The sequence below is a fragment of the Balaenoptera borealis genome, assembly GCF_965194805.1.
Source record: "Balaenoptera borealis genome assembly, chromosome: 2".
Classification (NCBI taxonomy): Eukaryota; Metazoa; Chordata; class Mammalia; order Artiodactyla; family Balaenopteridae; genus Balaenoptera; species Balaenoptera borealis.
The window spans coordinates 19,037,086-19,056,932 of NC_138867.1; the positions used below are offsets into that span (position 1 = coordinate 19,037,086).

The 19,847-nt window shown below is 36.2% G+C and overlaps 1 protein-coding gene across 1 annotated transcript in view; it reads left to right on the forward strand.

Moving 5' to 3' along the window:
- The first annotated feature begins 10,355 nt into the window (after positions 1 to 10,355).
- The window catches only part of LOC309623105 (cadherin-12-like), a 301,450-nt gene continuing 291,958 nt past the window's right edge, over positions 10,356 to 19,847 (forward strand). Inside the window, exon 1 of the mRNA XM_082379619.1 lies at positions 10,356 to 10,661. The gene's annotated coding sequence lies outside the window, so the exon portion shown is untranslated. The remainder of the gene's footprint in view (positions 10,662 to 19,847) is intronic.

The window sequence follows — 19,847 nt, forward strand, 5'->3', positions numbered from 1 at the left end:
CATTATTATTCTTAGCTAATAAACGGCCCTTAATCGTAAGCAATTCTAACTTGTGGACAAAGTCTTCTGTGCACCATAAATGTCCATTTATTTATTTGGTTTCTTTTGTCTATTTGTTTGTTGGCTGGTTGGTTAATTTCATTCCTTGGACTTGGTCAACTTTATTTTTTTCTTATTTCCTTTATTTTAAGATTGTTAAATTTGTTGACCACCTCCCCAGAGCCTCTGGTAGGACAAGCATCCATCATGATACACAATCTTAACCCACGGATTTTAAGTCCAAGTGAGAGAACGTTTTGACCTCTTCTAGAACTAATTCACAAGCTAGTCACATTTTATTTGTCTCCTAAAAGTATCTTCACGGTATAAGTATTGGTTACAGGCAGGTGTACGTATCCACTGCTCTTTGTTTCTACCATTCATAGGTTTTAACACCAACCTCTGCAGCTTTAAAACTGTTGACAGTGACATTTCTATTTTTAATTGCATCTTGTTTTTATCCCATTTAAATGAAGCACTTAAAATCGTAATTCACTCCATTTCTCTGTGTGTGTGTGTATATATAGTATGCACATACATACGTATGTATGTATGAATATATATACATGTATATACACATATGTATGTGTATATACATGCATACATACATACGTGCATACATAATAGCAATTCACAGGGAGCCCACATTTTTGAGAGTTTCTTGGTCTGTTCCTTAGAGATGAGTTTACAAGAGACTTGCCCCAGTGTTCTCTCAGTGCATCTTTCTCCTCGGGCTCTTTCCCTAGCAACCCTAGAATATTACTTCCCTAAATTCACTGGACTTCTTGTTTTCTTTACAGTTTGATAGACAGCCTTGTTCATATCACTGATACTTTCTCTTTCCTGTGATAGTATTGATTTTTCTCCTTGCTTTCTTTTCGCTCGCACCTCCCAACCATCACTTTAAACTTCTAGTTTATTTTTCCCATTTTACATCTTGAAAGCTTGTGATTTTTTTCCTCTCTATGTATAATTCAAGAGAAAATAGGAATATAGAGTAAACTCTCAGAGTGTATTTGAAAGGATTCTTAATAAAATGAATATGATGGCAATGGAAACATCAGCTCTAAGTTCTGTAAAACTTCATAACTATTTATTAGATTAGCTAGGCAGCACCATTATTTATTTCAAAGCAGGATACTTCCCGTGGTAGAAAAACCTTTTCACTGCAGAATTACTGTAATCTTCTCCAGAAAGCAAACTAAACTCAAAAAAAAATCTGAGTAAACATGTCCTTTTGGGGAACGATTATCCATTTTTCTATAAGATAACAACATGATACTCTCTTTTTTTATATATAATGACACGCAGTCAATAAGCATTCCCATAGATATTTAACAGTCTCACTGAAGCCTGTGATCTTTCTATTACCTGTGTACAATGCTACAAATCAATCTATTTCAACATCAAGATGTTTCTTTCTTCTGGGAGCAGAAAGGCCAGAACAGGAAGAGCAGTGTTGAAGCAATTCGATAAAAACACAGACTACAGAGAAAGAAGCAATGCAACTGAAGATGAGCAATGCACAGAACAACTCACTGAAAAAACATGTGCAAACCAATAACCAGGTGCTTCAGCTGCGATTCAAGCTGGTGCTAGCTGCAGCCTTTATACAATGCTCCCCTGTGGAGTAATCTGGTCTAGCAGCACTATGCTTCTTAGCACCGTAAGCACCCCCAGATGTACATACCTTTTCTTGTAGTGTCAGTTCACATCCATCTGATACCGAGACTACAGCTGTGTAGACAGAAACTCTAGGCAGAGCTCAGGCCATTATGTGGAAGGAACACCTGGCGTATCTTCCTCTGCTTTGCAGGAGTTTCCCTATCTGATTCTCTGTTTCATTTCAGCTCCCTATTTGAATCTAGAATAGTTAAGAGTTTACATAATTCCTAATGTAAAGAGATTTTTATGGCCAACTTTCCCCCCTTTCCTACAACCAAAGCTTAACAATTATGTTTTGGGGAAACTGTTATTGTGTGCCCTATACTGAAACATTTAACAGGCCTTTTGTAATCATACACTATCTCTTACTTTCCCAACTGATTCTTATAGAAGGAAAGCCCTGGGAATGGAAAACTCACTTCTTTTTTCCTTTTTAGTTTTGATATACTGAAAATCTCTGAAATTTTGCTAAAAATGCCATATTCCATTACAGAGGCTTTGGGCGTTTTTCTTATTCAATTGGGTCAGATGGTTTTTGACATTGTGTAGTGGGGGAGTAACTCAGGGAGTTAGGAAGATGTTTGGTAAATGGCATTTTGATATTACACCAGAATTCATGGCATTCAAAATGCCATACTTACCTCCTATTTCAAATTACACCAGAAAACACTTATACTGTGATTTATTATGATACATTTTCATATATATTTATTCCTATAGGATTCTTTTAGTTGCAGGTAATAGAACCAGTCTGACTATTCTAGCAGTTAGGAATTTATTAAGGATGTTATTTTTGTCACAGATTCACCAGGAGAGGAGAGAACCAGGCTGGGATTCTACACACTCAGAAACTACATATTCAGGGTAGGAAATCGAGAAAAGTTGATGAACGCAGACATTCTTCTAATGGAAACACCACTGTACGTCACTTGTCACCTAGAACAATAGGCAACAGACCCAAGAACTCTGCTTCTGCTGTCTCTTACCCACCTTGCCCCACCGCCAGCCCAAACAGATGCACTCACTGCCATGCTTACTAGCAGATAGCTGTAGTCAATAACCATCTCACTTTGCTCATTTCCACTTTCAAGTCTCATGACGATACATTTGATTGGCAGATACAAAGACACACACCAATGACTTATGAGAAAGCAAGCCTAAAAAAAGCAGATTTTAGATTTCAGGACTCTCTAATACAGGGAGACCTGGAAAAGGACTGTGAAAAGAGTGGTGAGTGTGACTTCCACAGTTACCTGTATTTCAGCTGTTGTCATGGACACTTTGGAGTTTTAAATAAATTTGGCTCTAAACTATCCCACAACTAAGAAAAAGTCAATGGCTGCTCAGTGTTTTGTGAATTCCTAGTTAAATTCTCTTGGCTAGCCTTTATTTTTATTTCCTGTTTCCAATAAATATCTCATCTCTATTTCAACTTGTATTCTGAGAATTTCCCTTCCCTCAGCGGACCTAGAATTGAATCAAAGTCTCAATCACTATGCATACCACACATGTTTGTATTGTAGAGATTCCTCTGGTATTTTGCTGTATTGGAGGAGAGTTGTGTGATTAAATTTTGCTTCAGCCAACTCTGCTATTATGAATTACTTTAACCCAGCTCCTCTTTCCAGCAGGTCTCTGATGCCGTGTTGTTCCACCCAACCCCTTTTATCTTCTCTACTCCTCACCTAACCACACCTTCAAAATCCCACTCATTTCTTACTTACCATTATTTACCTATCTTTCCTTGGGTAACCCTAGCTCATTCATGATATACTCAGAAGAGCTCACCTTAAAGCAAGATCTGTCCTAAAACTAGATCGTTCTTGAAAATAATTATGTATTCATATCTTAAAGTAATGATATTCTTCACAATACCGACATAATATCTCATAATTTAAAATAATTGAATAATTGAATAATTCAAAACCGCTTATTGGTTATTATAGAAGACAAACGTGAAATATAATTTTTGCTTAAAAATTGCTTGCAGTTTTTTCAGAGAGCTAAAATATATATGAGAACAAGTACACTTATAGGAATAGGTAATAGTTAATACCAAACAATATGAGTGGTAGCGATATTATGTACTACTAGAGTTTAATAAAATAAAAATATTAATATGAAAGTGAAAATGATGGTTTATCAACAGCAAAGGAATCTATTTACTTATTAACTTGGCTTTTCATTGTATAGACATTTTTCTGATAAAGTATCTTGTCAAGAAAATCTTTCTTCAAAGGTTAATGTTTGATGTGCACAAATCATATTTCAAAGGTGAAGGAGCAAATTTTAAAAATAAAATAGTTGTATTGATAATGTTTGAGGATTAGTATGTAAACACATTATAAAGACCTGCAATGAATTCCTTTTAAATATACTAGTACATAGTAGCTAATAAAACAAGTACTTGTCAAAATTCCAAAGATTAAACATTTTATGAACTGTCAAAAATTCAAATTCAAAGGATTAAATTCCTGCTTCTCTGCATTTGGTGTAATTTCTAATTATTAAATACCTATTGGATTCACTACAGACTGAATCCTTTCAACATTCTAATCGACTGTTTAAAAAGCTTATCTGTGTGTACAGAATTCTGTTTATCTCTTATATAGGAAATGATTATCTCATTTTCATGTTATAATATTTGCTCTTTAAGTTCTAGGACATTGTTGATGTCAGCTTTGCATTCTACATTATGTCTAGCATTGATTTTTGCATGTAGAGTTACTCAATATAAAGTTATCCAAAGAATAGTAAACACATGTGAGAAAATAACCAGTTGTTGAAAACTGGAAAGAATCAAAGAGCTGGTTCTTTTATATATGTTTCATTCACTAGTCGCCTCCGTTACTGTAATTGATCCTAATGGACCACAGTACAAACATAAAACTGCTCCTTTTAAAGTAACAGTAAATGCCTGATACATTTTTCACTGTGGTTTCTTTAAACCTCTGATTTCTGGATTTCTCATGCCAATTCTCAGTGTCAGTCAATGGTTTATCTCTGTGGATTGCTTTTCAAATGTCAGGGTTCTCCGTGTTTCTGCCTTTAATCTCTTTATTCTAGATGTTCTTTCTTGATTGTCTGGAATAAGATAAATGATTATGTATATCTATATCTTCTGTTTTTAAATAACTGTCCTAAGTATCAGAAACCCAGTTACTAAATACTTGCTGGACTCTACACCTATTCATCCACCATAAATATCAACATCATCATTTCCAAAACCAAAATATACCTTTCTGCCCCTATCCGCACTCAACATCAAAATAGACCCATAATTAATCTTTGTCTTAACCCTGAACCAACATTCAAGATTCATAAAGCCCTGCACATTTTATCACCTAAAGACTGCTCAAACTTTTTCCCTCATCTCTATTCCCACAGCTAGTGCCTCTGTAAAATCTCCCCTTATCTTGTTGCCACTGAATATTCTTTCTAAAACATTATTAGTAGTAGTATTAATACTATTAGTATTTCCAAAACATCATTCTTTCCAAAAGTACTTCATTCTATAAGGATTTTTTCCAATGTACAATAATACCATTTTCATGATTTTATTTCTTCAATGTTTTTATAAGATTATAGGGAAACAATATAATATTAGAAATAAAATATACCTTGAACTCACTGTTTTCTCTCCTGATCTCTTCTTAACATAGAAGCAAAGTCATTGCTGATCAACACTTTCCACCTTCATAACCATTCCTTTATGCTCACTTCAGCACATTACTTTCTGTTCATAAAAACTTGTGAACCCCAAACTAAGCTCAAGTATTCTTTCCCTTTTTATTTTTCATTAAAAGAGTTTTTCTTCTTCCTTTTAAAATCTTCTGACATATAATTTTTCATTCTGTTTACCACACCTGCCTGCTCATCTTCCAATATTGTTAGATTTTCCATTTCCATGATTCTTTGTGCTATGCATACAATTTGATTGTAGAACTTACTCATATTAATAATTACAATTATATACATTTTATGTAATTACAAATATATATCTTTTCATTAAATCAGTCGACTTGAAGACAGAAGAAATGCTATCTTTCTATTTGAATCCCCAGCTCCTAGTAGGTTATTTGGAGCTGTAAGGTGTTTGTTATTACTTTTGAAATAAATAAACTAATTCAGCAGAATAGTGTTTGGTATAAAACACATCTCTTTACTCTTGCCTTCCAAGAAATAACCCCCTCTTGTTTGGCAGTACTAAGTCTCCCATGAAAACTTTTGGCCTCACATTTCCATTTCTATTGTGACCTTGACAAATTAAGCATCTCTCTCTCTCACTTGCTTTCTCAAGTTGTCTCTTTCAACCAGTACTGTACCTTAGGTACAGAAATGTACTCTTTACCACCAATTATTAAAACAACTCAAACTATGCAAGATATTATGCTCTCTTCTTCCTCCCTCTCTGCTTCTCATTCCTTTCTTTTCCCATTCCTGCCAAATTTCTCAGAAAAGAAACCAAATTTTTGCTTTCTTATGATCCTTTCAATCTCTCAGATATCCAAGCTGCTGCGCACATCTCAGGAAATCCGTGCAATCTTACAGCTTGATGCCACTGGAAACGTATGGCTTGCAGGTTCAGCTGGGCCCTCCGAGCAGCTCAGCCAACCTTCTTAGTAAAGTCTCCACTGTCATTTAGCTCAGCAGCCATCTCTATCGCAAACAACTTGCTACTTAGCCATCCTGCCAATGCCTCCTAACAGTCTTCTTTACTCTCAGTACATGAGTCTAATGATTACTCAACTTGAAATCTTTAGCTTCCTATCCTTCATATACATCCCTTTGACCCTCTTGTTTTAATTTCATTTATTTTTGCCTCCTCCGCCTGTTCCAATTATATGACCCACAAATCAGTATTCAGCTCATTATTTTCTTTTTTTTCTTGGTTGTGCTGCGTGGCTTGCGGGATCATAGTTCCCCAACCAGGGATTGAACCCGGGCCCTGGGCAGTGAAAGCTTGGAGTCCCAACCATTGGACTGACAGGGAATTCCCTAATTTCTTTTATAATACTTCTGGTTCCTAAAAATTCAACACTATTCAGAATTTATGCTTTGAGATTCAACAGATGCTGGTTGTATTTCATTGGACAAGGTACTTATTAGCCCCTTCAAGTTTTACTTTCTTTAGCTCTAAAATAGGATAATGTCTATTTCATAGAGTGTTAAATGAGATAATGTTTGCAGAATTATTAGCTCAGAGCTTGTTATGAGTCGTTCCAAAAATGGCAATGATTTTACTATCATTTATTGAACAACTAATATATGTCAGGAACAATTCTGACAAATGTGAGGGAAGAAGTGTTGGAAAAATTCAATTCTTTTCATTGGAGCTTACATTGTTGTAGGAAATTTCATGTAACAAAAAAATAATATATAATTAAGGAAGGCTGCATTCCATAACAGGAACTAAACAACAGATGAGAAGAAATAAGTGTGCCATTTATAATTCACTTTTTCTTTTAGTCATCCATTTAGCTGAATATTTAAATTCTTCCTAAGCTGCACCTCTCCTCAGTAGGTTATGACATCATGTAGAGACACTAGTTTAGAATGTGTCTCAGTATTAGTTCATTCTGCCCATTCCCACCATGAGCACACTGGTTCTCCCTCTATTACTCCTGAGGGAGACCTTGGCCATGGTCCCTAGTGCTTCCTCATTCTCACCAAGGTCTCATTCCAATGCAACCTACGACCTTCTGTTTGATTGAGGTTCTGTACCTGAGCAGGACCCTATGAGGCATTCCCAGAATAGACCCCAACCTTGCCTGCCTTTTGTCTGTAGAAAAACTTTATTCAAAGAATAAATTTAATCAGAGAAGTGAGAAAATGCAGAAAGAAAGGAAAACAGTCAAGCAAGACAAAATAATAACACTTCAGCCATTTAAACAAAGTCAAGGACATTTAGTTCTTCTTCAAGGGCTATAGATCATGTTCTGAGCCATGTCCTTTGAGCTGTTTTGCAGATACTGAAAACCCCAGCAGGTGGAAGAAGTTAACTGCATGCTGCCCACAAGCAGGTAGACCCCAAACCGGTTGGAACCAGAAGGTTGATGATATTGACTCCCAATTACCGCACCACCAATCAATCAGAAGAATGTCCACCAGCTGATCATGCCCTGCTCCTTGAGCACTATAAGTCTCCTCACTACCCCCTCCAGGGTGGGACACACAGTCTTGAAGGCATTAGCCCACTGTGGCCCTGCTTTGCCTGGCAAAGCAATAAAGCTATTTATTTCTACTTCACCCAAAACTCTGTCTCCGAGATTTAATCTGGCACCGGTGTACAGAGGCCAAATTTCGGCAACAGTTCCCAAAGCACAGTTCAAATTATATCACTTTTCTGCTAAAAAAAAAATTTTTTTGAAAGGCTCCCAATAATCCAGTTGCTCTCAGCCTAGCATCCAAGATCCTTCACATCACCCCCTTCTTGGTATATTTATACCTTCTAGGCTGTATGGGTTCCAGCCACCTTCCCACTTAGCTCTTCCTCCAACTCCCCTCCCCCATCTCCTGCTTCCTTTGACCCTGTGGTTTTGCTTATGTTATTGCTCTCCCCTCTGTCACTTTTTTCTTCTGCCTGTAAAATCTATTTTATTTTCTTTAATAAGAATAATTGCAAATGCCATGTTTTTTATAGGGTCTTTCTGTTTTCCTAGAGGAGAGATGATCTTGCTTTTGAGTACTTGTTGCCCTCTGAACTACTAGTAAAGAAGGCATGAATTGCTCTCCCTTGTATTTCCTTTACCTGAGGATTCCTTATCTCCCCGCCAGTTTGTTAACTCCTAGAAGATTGACTACTCCTACTAAGTGCACTGAAAACAGCAAGAATACAAAGAAGCTTGTTCTCTCCTTTACTTAATTATTTTTCATTACTGAGAGTACAAGGCCTAATACAAAGAGTTGCTCAATAAATATTTGCTGAATCGAGTCAATTAAATCAAGGAAGTTTGCCTCTAATAAATGTTACAACACTTTAAAATTTGAACTTTAACTGAGTGTAACTGCATGACCATACATATCTTACGGCCTTTTTGGTCTTCATTTACAAGATACTTTAGCAAATATTCCAAACTTTAATTTGTATTATAGGATGTTGAAAGTTGTAGCTACAAGGACTAGGGACTGGATTTGAATTCCAGCTGAGAATTGTGGTGCAGTTAACCATTCCTATACAATTTACTTTAATGAGAGCAGTAATGTATTATTACCAAGAAAAAGTAACTAAAAGGTTGGTTGACCAAGCGGTGTGAAATTGAGGTAAGCAACAACCTCCTAATTAGAAATGAAAAGAGACGGCGGCATTTCTAGGGTTTGGCTAAGTGTTGCAGGAGGTCATCGAGAGGACGTGACTGCTGGTTGAACCCGAGAGATCTGGACCCCGGGGGGAAAAAAAGGGCTCATCACCGCTCCCGTCCTCGGTACAAATGTATGTTCTGCCCAACATTTTCATAGTGGGAGCCATTTTCAAGAACACAGCATTGAGAGAGAAATGCACTGTTGAGACCATCTGGATGGTCTTCATGAACCCAGTTCAGGCCTCTATATAAATTCTTAAGAATCTTGTGGGCGGGTACAGAGATCTCCCGGTTCTGCAGCCACCAAGAGAAGCCTGGTATTAAGTCCTCCTGTTTATTAAAACCTGCCCCCTGCCCAGCCGGAGTAGCTGGCTCTTTCTTAGGTCTCTCCTTGCTTTCTGTGTGCTGGGGCAACTTTTCGAACCAAGACTAAGTTGAACCCAAATGCTCTTTTTATTTTTATGTTTTTTTCCCCCTTGGAAGTATTTGGGGAATAAAAAGTCAGTCTAGTCTTCAGTGGTTCACTTTGTGATTCTTTATTACGGTCAGTTACGGCAGATGAGCAGTGAATGTGTCACTTTAAGAAGAAAATCTTCTTAACCTTGAAGGGATGAATCAGCTGTGAAATGCTCTGATACATTCGGAGGGATCCTTTTGTAGATTTATGCTATAAAATTGAAAAACATTTTACACAGGCTGACGCAGGCTCTAGTTCAATAAAATCTACAAACATCGCTTCTCTTTCCTTTTGAGAAAAAGAAACACTATAGATCATTATTTTCCTAGAATAAAATGAATAACTTTGAACATCCATCAAGTATAATGAGGTATTCTTTAATTGATCCAAGCCATTTAGGCTCCTAACGGCACTGTCGTTTCCAGAAAAAAAAAAAAAGTTGTCAGTGCGTGTAATTTTGTTCCTCTATTTTTTCCTCATATATTTCAGTTAGAAAGCTTTTGAAAAATCACATATGCAACTCTGTAGTAATTCCTAAATGATGATGGATAGCAGGTGTGTAATTATAAATTAGTATCAGCTGGATAAGGAGAGGTACATTTTTAAAATGCAAAACATCTGCCATCAGACTAAGGTTGCTCTGAGCCTCTGCGCTCTCTAGCCCTGTCTCTACCGGGAGATAAATTAATGAAAACTACTTGGCTCAACCGCTGGCAAAACTCTTCCTGTTTGTACCACACTTGGAAAAAGACTCTTGGGACTAGAAGTGGAATCCTTCCTATTGATTGGCTGGTTAAATAGAGGACCATTAGCTTCAGACGGGCTAGATTGATTATACAGCAGCAGCGCGAGAGCCGAGACTCAGAGCGGAGTGAGCGTCAGGGTGAGAAGGAGAGAGAGGGGAACGCAGGGTTCGGGGCGGGGGAGGGCAGCGGGGCGCGTTCCGTCGCATCCCTGGGTGACCGCTGGTGCCCCTCGCCTGGCTCCACAGCTCCCTCGGTCAACAACTTTCTGAGGTGCCTTTTCTTTTGCAAGAGGATGTCAGCTCCGAGCCCCGGCAAGGAATAACAGACTTCACCTTGGATTTGTTCACCCACTCCTGCTTCATCAAAGAGGATTTTGGAAAGAAAACCCCAGTCAAGTCCCCTTTCCAGCCCCACTTTGTTCCAGAATTGAACAGAAACAGTTTCCTGTTCCAGGTAAGAAAATTAAATTGTTATATCTGGTTGTCTTTTTAGTCCTACACGATAAAATACAGCAGAACTCTGCATGCTTTAAAAACTGAGTTTGCAGTGATGTATTAAAGTTAATACAATACACAGGCACGTGGATTTAGAAATGTGTTAATGCATATTTATGTGAATATGTGTGCTATTTTATCTCCAGGTACATATAAGTTTTTTGTTGGTTTTATAAGATCACTAGATTATAAGTTTATGAGCAGATAGTCTGCACGAAGAAGAGAAATAAAGTCCTCACGAAAAAGAGCATTTCTGGTGACAACCTCGAAATATGTTCACATATACGGTTCTTAGCTGTTAAACAACTTTGAACAATAATAGCAAAGCCTGAAAGGACCATTACTGAATTAAATGTCTACTATTACATTTCATGCAGACATAGAAGCTACTAGGTGCTTTTCAGTGATTGTCAGTGGTGATTTTTTTTTTTTCGCTAAATGTCTTTTGATTGCAGTCTTAACGCTTCAACATAAACATCATGTGTCTTAAATGACGTGACATTAGACTGCCATCTTATTATGGCTAAGTTATTGATAACTAGCGTTTGGCCTTAAGTACAGAGCTAAGGCCAAGAAATATGACTCTGGAGATGTTTAGCTAGTGCTCAGAGCTGCAGTTCCCTCCGTTCCCTCAGTTAATGATTTAAGTGTCAGTGATGGTATGTGCTGGTAAAGTGCCTGGGAATATATATAGGAACGTTGCACATATTAAAGTCTCTGCTGGGAATGGGGATTTGTTTTCATGATTGTAAGGAAAGTGATAGGGTGGAATAGGAATAACAGGCTGGGACAATGCAGTGCTGATGTAGTTGGTTAACCTTAGGTTTATAGGTCACAAATGTCAACTGCTAAAGAGACGGCATTGTACTATGAGACAAAAAGGATTTATTTCATCCTTTCTAGAATTAAAATGGTTTGTGAGGTTTTTCTGATGGCGGTTGATTTGCTTTTGGATCAAAGAAGTGAGATATTTTATCCCAAGAGCTGTTCTGATTGTCCTTTCAAGTGGAGTTCGCTGAGTCACTCCTCTAATTGGAACCAAGGTTCCATCTGTGATAAGTCCGCAAGACTTTTTAATGTGTTATACAATGTTTCAAATGAGAATGTGATGGCCAACCCTCTTGGGAGCCAATGTAGCTGAAGTTCTGCGTATTACATACTCTGAACGCCAGTATTTTTATGTGTTTCACCCTGTCTCGTATTTTAAACCTAACTACATATTTGAAGAGCACAGCTTTTCATGATATCTATTTTGTCTTCCAAATGTGAAATAATATTTTCATGTTTTGTTATTAAATATTATAGCTACCCAGATATTTCTATATATAATAGCTATACCAGAAGGGAATGATTGTATCATTGTTATACATTTTTTGAACTGCAGTTTGACAAAAGGAATAGAAATGTGGATTAGAGAATACTGGATTTTTAAACTTTGAATTGAGTCATTTGAAAAGAATATACACCTTTTTTGGGTATTATGTTTGAGAAACTAATGCCAAACTATGGACTGAGGAAAGTGGCAGGCACTGTAGACCGTACATTTATGTATATATTAGCACTGTTGTATCGGATCCACATACAGCATTTGTCTTAAATCAGTTTTAATCTTGTTTAATTATTGCTTTGTGTATTATATTATGCTAACTTTTTGTGCAAATTATCCAAAATAGTGTTTTAATCCTTCCATTTTATTGTTTATGCAAATGATATGAGATTTCAACAAAGGATATACTTAAGTTTTAGCGAATTTGGTAATTTCTATATTTAATACACAAAATTATTGAAAATTCCGTAACTTTTGTTGCAACAATATTAGTGTCAGAGCTATTTATACGGTACATTTTCCTTATAGCAGTTATTTATGGGTTCTATTGAGGTATACACAGTAAACAAAACTAATTCTTAATTGCATTGTATGATTTTATGAGACAGTTAATACTTTAGCACGGACAGATGTAAATCTCCATACTTAATTTTTTCCCATGAATAGGCATATTTTTCCTTTAAAAAGACTTTTAAAATAATTTCTTAATCCATGTACCTCTTGTACTTGGGCATCTTCTTAGCTTACCCTCAGTATTACTTCGATTCTCTCTTTTTCTTATCTTACATATTCTGTGGTTACTCCTAAGAGGGATTCCCCATATTCTTCATAGAAATGGTATCATGATTGGGGAAAAAAAGCAAGTTATTTTTTAAAAAAATATTTCACACTTCCCAACTATGTAATTAATATGGCTCCTGCATTCCTGATCAGTGCTTCTCAGCAAACATGACTGAGGAAGACACATGTCCTAGCAGTCATGTATATAAACTACAGTCTGAGTCAAATCCAGCCGTTTACTTAGTTCAGCTTAGGAATCTTCACTTTTCTATGCATTTTTGAGAAGGCTCCATTTGACATTTTATTCAACTTTCCATTCATTTCCATAGTATCAGATGTCTTCCAGCCATAGTGAACCAACAAGAACTGAGAAAGTACAACCTATTCTGTTTTTGTAGATATCTGAACCGTTAGGGGGCTCTTTCTTCCTATGTTCTACTCAGCAAACCACTGTGAGAGGTTCTACTGCTTTCTTAAAGTGTTTCCCTGTTTTTAAAATGTCGAGTGCTGCTTGAAGTAGGTATCTCCTATTCCCCACAAAAAGAAACATTTCAGATCAATAAGAATTCTTTATTTTCACAGGAAAGTGAATTTATCTTATGCTTTCTAAATTTTTTCTCTTTCAAATATTCTTGTATATAAGAGGTTTAATTTTTGAAAATAACAGAGGCTTCAAATATTAAAGTGACTGATTTTAAACAAATATAAAGATTATATGTTATGCCACTAGCATCTGAAATGTTCAAATAAGGAAAAAACTAAAGGGAAGACACTTCTTTTACAATTGTCTGCAAATATCTGTGAACCACATAGACAGAATGAGTGACTCTGGGCTTACATGCAGTTTGCTTTCAGGAGAAGAGAACAGCAGGCAGCTAAGAGAATATTACTTGTTCTCTACAAAAATAGACATGGAAGAATTGAAAATAATAGGATGGTGTCACTGTCCATACACGTGTCCAAATACAGATAGGAACTCTATTTTTAAGTATCTGCCCCCCCCCCAAATTCTTCATCGTACTGTATGAAGGTTTCATACATATACACAGAGGGTGATGCAAGGGCTGATTATGGGGGGAAGTGTGTTTCCTGTATCACTTCTGAAGCCATGCATGTTGAATTACACTGCAGACTTTCCTGATAAATGGAAACACATTCCTCCATCTCCAAAACAGCTAAAGATGTCCCCTGACTGCAGGTCTTATTTGGGGATTAGTCAACACTTAATGATGTCTCTGTGCAAAAGTAATCTATTTAGTAGGTCTGGGCTTTTCATCCCATGATGGCAACTCCAGGGAATGAGAAAGAAGTGACATCCACTTTCTGAGAGAGATTTATTTTGGGAAGTGAGGGAAGGGGAGGGATTCTGGGCAATGAATCATGGAATTCCAATCCTTTATTGAACGTTCATTAACTTATTAGGGTAGAAGAGTAGTTGCTTAAATAAAATGGGAAGATGGAAATGGTACAGTCATTTCCTTTACTGGTGTTTTGAAAGTAGACATGTAAGGGTTTTATTCTTTGTCTGAAAATATGCATACCTTGAAAGGAGTGAATTTTGAATGCGACTAGCATAATATACATAGTTGTGTGGTAACCATTCCAAGTATATCTGGAATAGGCTGGTATATGGTCTAATGCAGTTCTTTCTCACAAAATTATATTTTGTTTATGTGAATTATTGAGTAATAAAACTTGAGTGGGCATCCTAATGCTACAGTTCAATGTAATCAGTATGAAAAATATTTTAAGAAATTTAACTTTTTTCTTCTAAAAAGAGGTTGTCTTTTATGTTAAAGTAGGGCAATGTTGGAGACAGAAAAAAGGGCTAAATTTCAAAATAAGACAAAGAAATGAAAATGCAGTGACTGTACTTGATTTTTTTTTATATTGCAAAATTTTACCCAGAACTAAGAGCTAAATATAACAATGCAAGTTAAATATTCATGTTTTCTATTTAATGGTAAAGAGGTAAAAATACCACTGAAATGTAACTTTCTATACCTCACATGATATGAGGACAAATCTCTATAGAGATGTGAAGAGTAGAAAAATCAGTACCTGGTATGGGTAGCTACTAATATGGTGGCCTAATAGTAGACTTTCAAAGGAAACAAGATAGCTTATTCCTATTGAGTTTAATCTAATGGATTGAGAAAGATAATATAAAGAATTAGAAAGCATGCATCTGTCTATACTTGTTTTGTTGCTATTACCAATGAACTGAATTGCACTTTTCTATAAAATCACTCCTGAGCCTGTTTGTTTTCGTAAAACTGTGTGTGTATATGATTGGGTGAAAATATCTGTGTGGATATACGGGTATAGTTTTTACAGAGTTTGAATAACATAAAAATATAATCACCTTTACTATGCAACATGATTTGTGTTCTATAGCTTCCATTTTCCACTTTAATAAGTTATCCACATTGTATTCAAATCCCCCCCACCGCCCCACTGGTACACACACATAAACGGCCAATATGATTACCTCTAGCTATGTTATATTAGAACTTGCTTACGTATAACCTTAGATTGATCCATGTTGTTTCTCTTCTAATGGGCATTGTTGCATGTCCATTAGAACTGTGTCTTGAATCATGTAACTGAATCCTTAAATCTTGTTGTTTACCAAATTCCAGTTACCCTAAATTGTAAATAAGATTTTACCACAGGGTTACTGAGAATAATGGAAGATAATGTATTATACATTTTAGTAATTCATAGAATGGATAAGGTATAGGTAGAAATAAGAGTGAGCTTTATTACTTGTCTAAAGGATATACAAATACCACTCATGTTAAGTAATCCATTCTAACCTGTGATTGGCAGAAAAAGAAAGTGGGAGAAGGTCCAGTAGCAAAACATAGTATATAACAAGTAGCATTTTAGAGCAGACATGGCAAATGGGTTTCAAACATCTATAAGATATCCATTTTTTAAATAAATAGTTAAATTTTTAGATTAGTTTGCATTTACTGAAAAATAAGACGAAATGACATAGACTTCCCATATACTCCCTCACTTCCATCTCCCTGCTACCCTACTAGTTTCCTCCCCCAACCTGGCTAGTTCTCCTGTTATTAATATCTGACATTTTCAAGATACATTTGTTATGATAAATGATAAGATATTATTAACTAAAGTCCATAGTTTACATTAGAGTTCAGTCTTTGTACTGTACATTCTATGGGTTATGACAGATGCATAATGACATATATCCACCATAGAGTTACATGAACAAAAGTTCCGCTGCCCTAAAGTTTCCCTGTGCTCCACCTATTTATGTCTCCCTCCCTCCCTCCCTCTGAACCTCTGATCTTTTTACTGTCTGCATAGCTTTGTCTTTACGAGAATGTCATATAGTTGGAATCATACAGTGTGCAGTCTTTTCAGATTGTCTTATTTCACTTAGCAATATGCATTTTAAGTTTGTTTATGTCTTTTGGAAACTTGACCTCATTTCTTTTTATTGCTGAACAATATTCCATTGCATTGATCAACCACAGAATGTTTTTTTTTTTAATCCATTTATCTACTGAGGGGCATCTTGGTTGCTTCCAAGTTTTGGAAATTCTGATTAAAGTTGCCGTAAACATTCAGGGAAAGGTTTTTTGTGTGGACGTAACTTTTCAATTGATTGGGTAAAAACAGTGCGTGTGATTTCTTACTCATATAATAAGAGCGTGTTTAGTTTTAAAAGAAGCTGTCAAACGATCTTCCAGAATGACTGTGTCATTTGCCTTCCCATCAGCAATGAATGAGGGTTCCTGTTGCTCCACATCCTCCCTAGAATTTGGTGTTGTCAGTGGTTTGGATTTCAGTCATTCTTTTAGGTATATACTATATCTCATTGCTGTTTTTTACATATACTTTTGATTGGTAATAATCTGCTTGTGCCATGTTGAGAATAAGTCCAAGGGACATCATGGGTCTTCAGGAAACATGTCCATAATCAGTTGGACAGGGTGTGTGTTTGGTGAGGAGGGAGTCATCCATTATTTGTAACTCACATTCACTCTTCACAATTTAGGGCTCTGGTGGAATGAATGTATAAGTTAGAGCAATCAAATAATTCAATCCTGCATTTCTCAGTAATCAGATAATAATAATTTTCTCTTTTTCAAGCACTGTGATTGAATTAAGGGACATAAAACCCCATAAAATTTAGTAGCTATCATCACTTAGACTTTGTTGTATGTCGAAAACCTAACAACTATAACAGCATCCAATCTGATTTCTTTTTGTCAAGCCTCTTCTTTCTTTGCCTTTCCATATTGTTACTTCTAGCCATATTTCTACTGTGGGTAGAAATGTCTGGCTTCATATTACTTATGAGAGAAAAAGAAAATCCTCAGGCAGATTGACATTTTTCATAATCTGGCCCTAACCAGTTTCTGATATCACTGGTGATTACTCTGAGCTCAAGCTCAGCTATATTTTCCCTTTCCCCAAAGTACTTTCTCTCAGCTTTCAACTTTTGCTTAGAATAGTCTTCCTGATTTGATTTGCCTTCCTTACATTCTCTACTAATTCAAATATTACCAAACTTTCTATAAATCCTTATTAAGAATTCCTCTACTATTAATCACATAAGGCCTTGCACTGTTAACTAGATACATTGTTAAGAAAGATACATTGATTGTATCTTTATTACATCCTTCTATGCAAACTATATGATTAAGAAAAAGAAAGATAATCCTTTGTATTTATTTTTTGCAGTCCTTAAAATGCAATGTTCATCCTACTTATTAATGCCTATTTGTTGAAGGAATATATCAAAACATTAATTCTTATTAGTATAAACTTTGTAAATGATTTTTGAAAATTTTTTCATGTCTCCAATACCCTTGCATTTATTCCCCTTTTTCTTTTGATTTAAAAAAAAGAAGGGCACTCCAGTTGGTGGAAAGGTCTCATCTGCGAATCGTTATATGAAGGTAGGTACCTATAAAACTTGTACTCACACCACTTAGCTGCCCTGCTCCTGCTTTTCTGTCTACCCACTGGAACAACATGCAGTTGTATTAATGGTAGCTACGCAAATGTGTATATGTCTCTTACAGATGACAACTTCTGTGGGTGAATATAGGGTCATTATACAGTGTGTATTATTAGATACCCCTCAGAAAACAAAATTTAAGGTATTTGCTAAAAGAAAGCAATCTAAGGCAGAGAGTACAAGGTAGAGATTTGTTTATGCTCTCTTTTGGGGCATTGATTTTAATTTAAAATATATTGAAAGTAGAGCCAAGCAATTGAACTAGTTTGTTAACATGCTAATAAAATTTTGGAAGGTCTCTTGAAACAATGCACAGATCAAGGTCTATCTGAAACATAAAAAAATGCTGGTCTCTGAAGATGTTTACAGGTCCGGCAAAAGAACAGATAGGAAAAAGTATTTAAAATGCCATTGTCTTCTCTGTGTGTGGATATGTGTCTTGGCATATTTACTTCTTGTAAATTAACTTATATTCTGAAATGCGCTTTTCTGACATGCATTTAATAATTTATATGTGATTTTAATGTTCTTTTTCATAGTTTAGTTGTTGGCTGGTAGAGGTACTCAGGGTATCACTTCTACCATCTAGTCATCGAATGCTTCTGTCATAAATCAATATAACTTTTTAACTTCTTGGTTTGCAACTAGAGAACTCACCAATTCTTTGCCAAGAATACTCCTTGATAAACTGTTCCTTAAATCTGCTGAGGACAGAACACTTTGACCGAAAGCAACAAAATCACCGCCAAGAAAGAACACTAGAGGTTTTTTTAGAACAAATTTCTGAAGGCCAATTTTGAAATTCATCTGATAGAAGGAAAAAGAGAAACAAGCTGAATTTCAAATTCAGGTCTTTCCATCTCTGAAGCACATTTTAAAAACACTATGTTTATATTATTGCCTCTCTTACTCCACAGACTTGAGAAATGTTTTTCTGTGGCTTTTTTGTTTTGTTTTGAATATCTGTAAGCCTGAGTTTCATCCGCTTTATAACAAGGAAGATAATGCTATTAACTAACCTTATAGAGATGATCCAAGGGTTCAATAAAAATCATATGGGTAAAAAGCTTAGAAGAGTGACTACCATAATCACAGGCATAAAAACAACAGCAGGATTGATATACATTAAATGCTTCTGAATCTACAGTGCTTGAAAATGGATTTAAAATGCCTTCTTACTATCATTCATTCAGTCATTCAAGAAACATTGTTGGGATGCTAATAGGCATGAAAATTTATTCTTAACTATTTGAGAGGCTATAAAGATGAATAAAGAATATATTAGGGGTTCCCCATGTGGAAGACAAGGAATAAAATCATGTCAGTAATGAAACTATTGTTCTTATAGCCTCAGATGTGACCGCACCCCCCCCCCCCACCCCGTCCTCCAATGTGGAGGTAGAGGCTGTTGAAACAACATTTTTTCTTTTCCAGCTTTGCTTCCCATCAGGTTTGCTAAGGAGGTACTAGAGGGAGTTGGAAGGCAGGAAAAGGCAAGAAAATGTCTTCCTTCCCTTTCTGTTTGCTGCCTTTGTCAGCTTTACCTCACACTGCTCTTCACCTCAGTCTGGCCGTTGACTCAACCAGCATTTGCTTCCTGTTTCCTGCTGCTTCCCGTTCTCACAGACCTGGTTTCACTGTGACCCTCCCAGTGGGGGACCAGGAGCCAGGCACGCAGACCCCTTCCACTCGCTCCGGGGGGCCCCTTCTCCATCTTTTAGGTTCTTATATCTTTAATAAATAGTTGTCCTTGAGAAAACAAAATATTTCAAAGTCCTTTGTTTTTTTTTTTAAAAAGGTAGGAAAAATACTTCAAGACAGAGAGTGTAAATTAAAGGTTTGTTCATATCACTTTTTAAAAAGCATTTATTTGAATCTGAAAGATCATAGAAAAAGAACCAAGAAATTCTCCTTTGTTCCCCCAGCCTTAAGGGTGGTAACTGCTTCCAGCATTTACTATCTCTTTCTTAACTCACTGTTTTCTTCTTGTATTTTCAGTCTTCCAAGGAATGTATTAACTTCCTGTTAACATAACT